The 7,997-nt window shown below is 39.9% G+C and overlaps 2 non-coding genes and 1 pseudogene across 2 annotated transcripts; 2 read left to right on the top strand and 1 right to left on the bottom strand.

The window, feature by feature from the left end:
* Positions 1-6: 6 nt before the first annotated feature.
* LOC119727468 lies at positions 7-7,574 on the bottom strand (annotated as a pseudogene).
* Positions 3,003-3,084, top strand: Trnas-gcu. Its single transcript has one exon. It is a non-coding gene; the product is annotated as a tRNA-Ser (tRNA).
* Positions 4,300-4,381, top strand: Trnas-gcu. The gene has a single exon. It is a non-coding gene; the product is annotated as a tRNA-Ser (tRNA).
* Positions 7,575-7,997: the final 423 nt, after the last annotated feature.

Below are 7,997 nucleotides of genomic sequence, written 5' to 3'. Positions count from 1 at the left end.
GTTTTTGTTCTGATAAGAACAGTCCTGCTTTATGTTCTAAAAGAACTTGTCTTTGATCTCCTACATAATATTTCAAACAATCCTGTTTATTTAAAGCAAATAAACAGTTGCAGATATAAACTTATTCTTATTACAAAATAGACTGACTAGTCAATATTGAATCAGTCGCCGGTAATATATATCATGCAAAAGCTCCAAAGGCCACGAAACCCAAGAAACAAACAACGATGCAGGCCACATTGACCACAGTCGCCAACTTGGGATCCTCCTCCAATGACGTCATCCGTTTCTCCATCTCCTCGATCTCGTCTGGTGTCGGTTCATCCGAAGGCGACGATTCAATGCCGCAGACAAAGTTCCAGATGCGGCGGATTCCAGACGGCGGTTCGTCTGCAAAATCCAAGGAAAAACAAAATGGGGAAGGTTATTGTTTTATAGAAGATAACTGGTTTTCAAATTTGACATAACAAAAATGCTGTCACCATTTATCTCGTACCAGTTTGTTTAGCTGCGGCCTTTTCTCTTTTCTTGTGTTCTCTTTCCAAATTTTTTTGGTCTCCTTCTCTGACATCGGCTTTCGTGGGAGTTTGCTCCTCTTGGTCCACCAAGTAAGTCTGATGAGCTGTGAAGAGTGTTTTTAATGGATGCTGTGAAATCTTCCAGATTGTATTAAAAATGATGTTTCTCGTTATGGGCTCATACTGCCATGTCTTACACATTCCAGTTGCATCTGCATCCCAACATACCATCATCATCATCATCATCATCATTATTATCAAAACCATTATCAATAACGCTTTACCAAAAACCCTTATCAACATAATTATCATACGAATCAGCATTATCTACACCATGACAATCATTACCACCACCATTACACCATTATCAACTAAATTTACTTCAACTCTCTCAAAAAATATTAACACATTTCGCACCTTCTCTGGTGGAATGGGTTTTGTCATCAGACTGATCAACACCATAAGCAGCAGCGTAGCTGTAAAATTCATGATGGCGAAATGCAAGTAGTGTATTTTCTGAAGTGCTAGAGGGCGCACGTCCACCCCACCGCAAGGGGGCGCTAAGAAGACAAAATCGAGAACCATCCAAGTGCAGCCGATGACTTCGCCAAGAAGTAAACCATAAAAGGCGCCCTGATATGGAAAAACACGAAGTTAAAATGACTTCAGTTCAGATTAAAAGTGAACGTTTGAATCAATTCGTTACTTTGATAACTTTCTAGGAGGCACTTTAAGTTTAGTTGGTTGGTTTGTTTGTTTGTTAATTTGTTTGTTGTTCGACTGCTTGTTAGAATTTTGGGCGTTTTCATATCCTGAGGTTAAACCACGCTCGGGCGCAGGTGGTACGCACGCACTGAATGTTCCATCGACCAATGAGGTTGTCACAATACGCTCGTCTCGACTTTAAGAACGCGTGCGCGCGCGTGGATCCACCTGTTCGTCGGATTCACTCACCGGTTCTGTGACCCTCTCAATGAATATTCCTGCCGTGTAGACAGCCAGTATCGGCGGTGAGAGATAGGAAGTTATTGACTGGATGTAGACGAACAGTTGTCCCGAACCAAACAGTTGAATCAGAGGGAGCCATAGGATGCTGATGGCGGCTAGGACTACGGTGCATAACCTGCGAGATGGGAGATGTAAAACAAAATGGTTTTCTTTAAACCATTGGACAATTTTTTTTGAATCAGAAGTTGTTTTTTTTTATAGTAATGTACCTCAATACCTGCCAACAATGACTAGCTCTATTTCCGACGCCAGAGGTCGCACTTTGATCCACAAGTCCATGGTAATGATAGAGCTGGCACTGTTGAAAATGGACGTGAGCGAACTCATTAGTGCCGCCAACATGGCTGCCATCATTAAGCCCTTTAAACCTGAGGATCGAAGAAAGAAATAGGAAGCTGACAGGAAGGCAAAAAGTCTTATAAAACTTGGATAAAGTCCAGATATTAAGGCCGAGTTCTCTGACGGTGTTCTTGCAGTCATGAACGCCACTCTAGCGTCCATGATTTTATAGGCCTACTGCCAAAACCATTTTTCAAATTTGTCCTTAAAACACGTAGGCTACAGCTCCTGAAAATTTTAACTTGGACATTTTTGGGGCCATATTTTGTACACCCAACATTGCAGTTTATCTCACTTGTTCACAAATTCAGTGGGCCTGAAAAGTTGGTGTAAGATTCCTTTGCGTTTTGTCCGCCATGATTGTTCATTGTTGCTATTATGAAAAAAAACCCCACGCTGGCGTATGTGCGTACTGTGTGTAAATGTAAAACGGTGTATGGCTAAACCCAAAACTTGATAAATACAAACAGTATTAGGCATATGATTTTGTGAAGGCCAGGCCTACATGACCACTAGAAATGACATAAACGGTCGAACCGACCTGTTGGCATGAGTTTGAGTAGAAGTCTGATGTAAGCGATGTCCGAACAGCCGTTGGGGTTTCCACAAACCTTGGTACAAGTATAGGAGTCCTGACAGGCCACATAATCTAAAAATGTAAGTAATAAAATGAATGATTATTACAAGCAAGAAGGACTTCGCGTCGATTTTGTATATTTGGCGTTACCGAGGGTAGAGTTCTAAAAAAACAAATGCTGTCTGCTTTGTGTTTTTCTTAAAGGAGAGTTATTTATAATGCATGGTAGACATTATCCTATTCATATACCAGATTCACGAAGGGGAGGTGGCTCTCAATCCCAATTTACAAACTCCACTAAATTACCCCATGTGTTAACAAATTATGAATTAATGACGTCTGTTTCTTGTGTCATTTTCTCTGAACCCACCTGGCCATAGAGCCCTGCTGATCATGCCAGGATAGATCATAAGAATCATGGGGAGAAGCTTCAGCACGGCTGCTAGGAGGGTCCCAGCCTTGGAGTGAGTCACATTCTTCGCTGATAACGACCTCTGCACCAACACCTGTGCCAAGAAAAAATATTACATTTTCACTGGAGTAAATAATAAAGTCTATCAGACGAGGTGGCCGAGTGGTTAAGGCGATGGACTGCTAATCCATTGTGCTCTGCACGCGTGGGTTCGAATCCCATCCTCGTCGCCATAAACATTTTGCCTTTCAATTTTTCGCAAGCTACTTTTTTTCCCGCCATTGTTTTTCTTTTGTGGAATACAAAGTTTCGATCATACCCAAGTTCGTTTCATCAAGGATCATAATCAATTTACGGTTTGCCAAAGCTCAGATTGCTTAGCAGACACTGCTCAGCGATTTATTTTCTTAACTAATTCAGCTGAAATCTAGTCACAGGTGGTATCAGGTGTACTATTTTCTGTAATCACTAAATTTCTGTGGTTAAAGCAGTGATAAGATATTTGCCCCTGGCCTGCTTAGAATGAAATTATAGTCAACAACCTGATTATAGTAGCACCAACCTGATTGGTGCAAAAGTACCAGGCAGACAGCAGGAAGATACCGAACAACACGCCGGGCCACGGTAGGTCTGAGGTGGTTGCATCCCGGAAGATGTGCCAGGATTCCTCGCTTGGAATACCGCAGGAAGTGTTGCCTGCTAGGAAGGTGGGCGTCGGGATACTCGTCATGAATTTCAGGTACAGATTCTCGAATCCTCCAACCTCGATGACCGCTGTAAAAGGTCAATTTGAAACAATTGGTGGAAGGCAGAGCTTTTATCGTAAGACGCTTATTAAGAAATGTGCCCCCAGCGTATACCCATGCAACGGCACTGGATTTGGGACACATAGTGTTCCGATATCGGGCGACTATTTGCACTATGTACATTTCTGTCCATCGGCACTGGAATCTGGATCCTTATCTTACATTTTATTTCAACTTACCAATAATCGACAAGACGATAGCTCCTCCTATCATAAAAACCGACTGCAGAGCGTCCGTATAGATGACCGCAGTTAGCCCACCAGCTACCGTGTAAGCAGCGGTCATGGCCAGCAGAAGACAGATAGATAGATACAGGTCCCAGTTCAGGGCTTGTCGGATGATTATTGTACCCGCGTACATCTCAGACTGTGACAGGCATGGAACAAAATAATGGGGGGAAATTAGTCCTTTTTTTTTTCCAAAGACCAAAATTTGAGTATAAAGAATATCAATGGTATTTCTATAATCAGCATAGCAGTACGTCAAGATGCACTTCCTTAAAATGTAGGAATCAAGAGTAAGTCATGCTTTGGAATCCAAATACTTTTACATGTACAGTAATTGAACAGTTAATCAACTGCATGCTTCCAACTATAATGTGTTATTTTATCAAATAAACGTCATTTAAATCATATACGAGACGAGGTGGCCGAGTGGTTAAGGCGATGGACTGCTAATCCATTGTGCTCTGCACGCGTGGGTTCGAATCCCATCCTCGTCGTACATTTTTGTCCAGATTTCGTCCTGGTTATAAATAATTGAATTTCAAGTAGCTTTCATGTCTCTAATATTTTGTTTCCATAGTCCAGTGTAACTCGACCACAGATAACTTACCGACATGTTGGTTAAGACAATGAGTACAACTGCCGTTACTGACAGCAATATCCGGAGCCTCTCGCCTCCAAATCGCTTCTTGAGGTACTCAGGCATCGTGAATACCTGCAGTGATAAAGAAAACATTAGTTACCTATCAATTACATTCGTAAGGAAAGGTTTTACACAAAGATACTTTAGATTGCAGTTTTATTTTTAATAGCCCGTGGCTCGGTTAGATTGCGACGGCCGGTGGTGGAGATTCAAGTATATTTTGGTGTCACTCTCGTGTACGTAATCTGAATTCTACTAAATTACTTGCAAGACATGTATTAAGTAAAATAATAAGGATGCCAAAGTATACTAGTATCGATAGACAAATCCCGTATAAATTCACTTACACCGGCTGCAATGTACACTGGCATAAAGATGAAACCCAGAAGGATTAAGGAAAACAGGCCCTGAGGAAAAATAAGAAAAATACATAAAATGTAATAAAACAACACAATTTAACCAATTGGTTGAAAGAATATTGTTGATGTACCCTAACGTGGCGCGGCCCCTAACGTGGCGCACTTTGATTTTTCGCCTGTAGCGCCAACCTAGAGCAAAAGTTTTAACTGAAATTTCCAAGAAAGTGAAATTTCATCAAGTTCTACACACTCCTCTTCATAAATTGCGAGTTTATTTACCCGTAACAAAGTTAGAAGAAAAATTTATTTTGGCGTGATTTTCCGATTTTATTTTCAAGTGCAAAGTGAACCCTTTAAAAATGCCCCAAAAAATAAGAAAATAATTTTCTGACAAACATCTGGCTAGGCATGTCAGTAGAGATAATAAATGTTTATCAGAATTTATCAAGTTTACAGAAATTCTTAAATGTTAAATTGGAATTTTCTGAGATTTATTCAAGTGCGCCACGTTAGGGAACACTCCGCCAAATTGTGCCCAATTTCCGGACGCCACCGTTTTTGAATTTCGGATTAAATTTTATGAAACTGAAATTGTTCACAGAGGTAAAATAGCAAGCATTAATAAGGTTAAAGTACTAGTGTTTTACTGCATGAATTTGAGGTTTGTCAACAAAGAGGTTTGGCAACACTACACGAGGAAAGTCGGGTAGGCTTCGAAGTGCGCCACGTTAGGGAACACGACTATATATCGTATTAAATTATTGTAACATGCTAATATAATTCCGCCAAACTAGAAACGAATGCAAATAACATCACACTATTATTCACTCCTCGAATTGAGCTGTTTACATGATACAAACTGAATATTCATAACTTTCTTAATACAAAGACAGTTTTGTGAAGAACTTACATGGAACTCGTATGAAATAACAGCATATCCAGACACCGATGCTGTCCCCGCTAAGCCAATGAACGAACTGCTTCCTATGTTACTCACGTACAGCGATAAACCAACCTGGAATAATTATAACCAATTCATAATCATGTGCGTTCCATACAATTTGAGAAGTCCGTTTCATTATTGAAAGGTTGGGCGGTATTTGCTTTCTTTGAAAAAAAAAAAGCCGTCACGTGTATGAGCTAAACTATGTCTGTTCATCTTGTACAAATTTGGCATGGTGGTTTTTTTTGCCATTTAATAAAGTGAATGAACTAAAATTAAACTTTATTTTCAGATTGTTATAAATGGTTAACATTTTCATGGAATTTATTGAACGGCTATGACACTTACCAACCACCAGGACATGCTTCGGCCTGCTAGGAAGTAACCCTTGGTTGTACCTCGATTGGACACCCAGGCAGACTATCAAAAAGACAGTAAAACCAAAGGACCAACGACAGAATTACTAACACCTGGATTTTGATCCATTTTCTAATTGTGGGAGTAATTGTCGCACCTTGCTTTTCAGAAACCAATAATGTAACCAATAAGAAGCAGGACAGCCAGAACGCGACGGACATTATTAATGACACTCCTAGGTAAGAATATAGGCCTACAATCCTGGCCAAATCTCGCTGGGCCACCAACCCCCCAGCCCCCGCTCAATTTTGTCTCTCATTGCGCGGTGTGTGTTCCATCTGCTGGAGAGAACAACATTGACCGGGGGAGCTAGCGGGGGAGTTGGTGACCGTTGGAGGCTAAGGTTATTTCCAAGTGTCCCAACCATTTTGGCCGGGATTGTAGGCCTACATAAAATAACCTTAGTTTACGGCAACATGGGAACATTTAATGTTCTCTTTGCTCATTACATTTGTTGGACCTAGAAGGTAAGGATCTAGACACCATAATTATTGTCAGTGAAGCGTCTTGAAAGACCCCCCCCCCCATTACTTTTGTTTGGGGGAATAAACAAAACAAATGTTTGACGCACCTGCTAACTTTAAAACTAGCTATAGCTTCTACTAAAGTTTCCAATTATGATTTAAAATCAACCATCAACCAAATCGATGGAAACTGTTTCTCACCCAAATGCCAACGGCCAGCACGAGAAGGAAGACCACGACAATGATGGCTATATCCCATCCCTGCAACGTGTTGGTTGTATCGTCAAAATCCAGCTCCATTTTGGAATTGTAGTAGACTGGGGTTTTGGGTCTACACCATGGCCCAGAAATGAGTGATCTGATCGAATGTGATGAGTTGTGGATTGTGTTTGCTTAACCCGTACGGGGACAGAGTTATAAAAGCTGTTTAATGAGTAGACTTTGTAACTGGGTGCTAAAATTGTGACAACAAATAAACTGCTCGGGTCGTAGTGCGAGTGTTAAATAATGCTTCCGATTTGATCAGTAAACTTGTTTCTGCGATAGTCATAACAAAGAAGTGATCCACGATATTTTTTGTATCCCTCTGTTGAACTAAATTTGAATCCTGCAAAGAATTGTTTTTTTTCTGCGGGAGTTAGGGGTGATTTCTTAAATCCCTAAAAGTTTCATTTTCTTTCTATATTGGTTTTTCTCAACAGAACCTATAGCAAACGGGTGTAATGAAGCTTTTTTTTGAACGATAAAATAACCAGATAGTGAAAAAATAGATCATTCATTTCAGGAGAAACAAGTTTTGTTTTTTGACACTTGAACCTAAATTACAATTATTTAAACTTTGACCATTACATTTTAATCTAAAACAAATCAGACAGAGGGGTTTGGCAGTGTAAATACAGATAACATTTATTTAGGCAGCAGTAATTTTTATTGACCTTCACTCACTTAAGTTAAACTTTGATCATGTTTTTATTGTTTTATTATAGTAACTCGTTACTTGTTGAAACCTAAACTTCAAAGCTGATAGTTAAAATGAGCGATTCCAAATTGGAATGGGATGGGATTATCCACGAATAGGGAAAGGACTTCATCTTAAATACTCTAGAAAATCACATAACTGCACAACTTTTATTCTCAGTTTTCTTTATTTAACGGCCGCAACTTGAATAGCGCACACATGACCAAAACATACTTGCAGTTTTTTACCTTTCAGTCAGTAATGAAACATTAATTTCATCATGAAACATTAAGCAACAACTTCCATTCTGCAAGACAAAAAAAAAATCT

The sequence above is a fragment of the Patiria miniata genome, unplaced genomic scaffold (assembly GCF_015706575.1).
Source record: "Patiria miniata isolate m_02_andy unplaced genomic scaffold, ASM1570657v1 HiC_scaffold_20, whole genome shotgun sequence".
Taxonomy (NCBI): domain Eukaryota; kingdom Metazoa; phylum Echinodermata; class Asteroidea; order Valvatida; family Asterinidae; genus Patiria; species Patiria miniata.
This window is presented reverse-complemented; position numbering and strand designations above follow the sequence as displayed.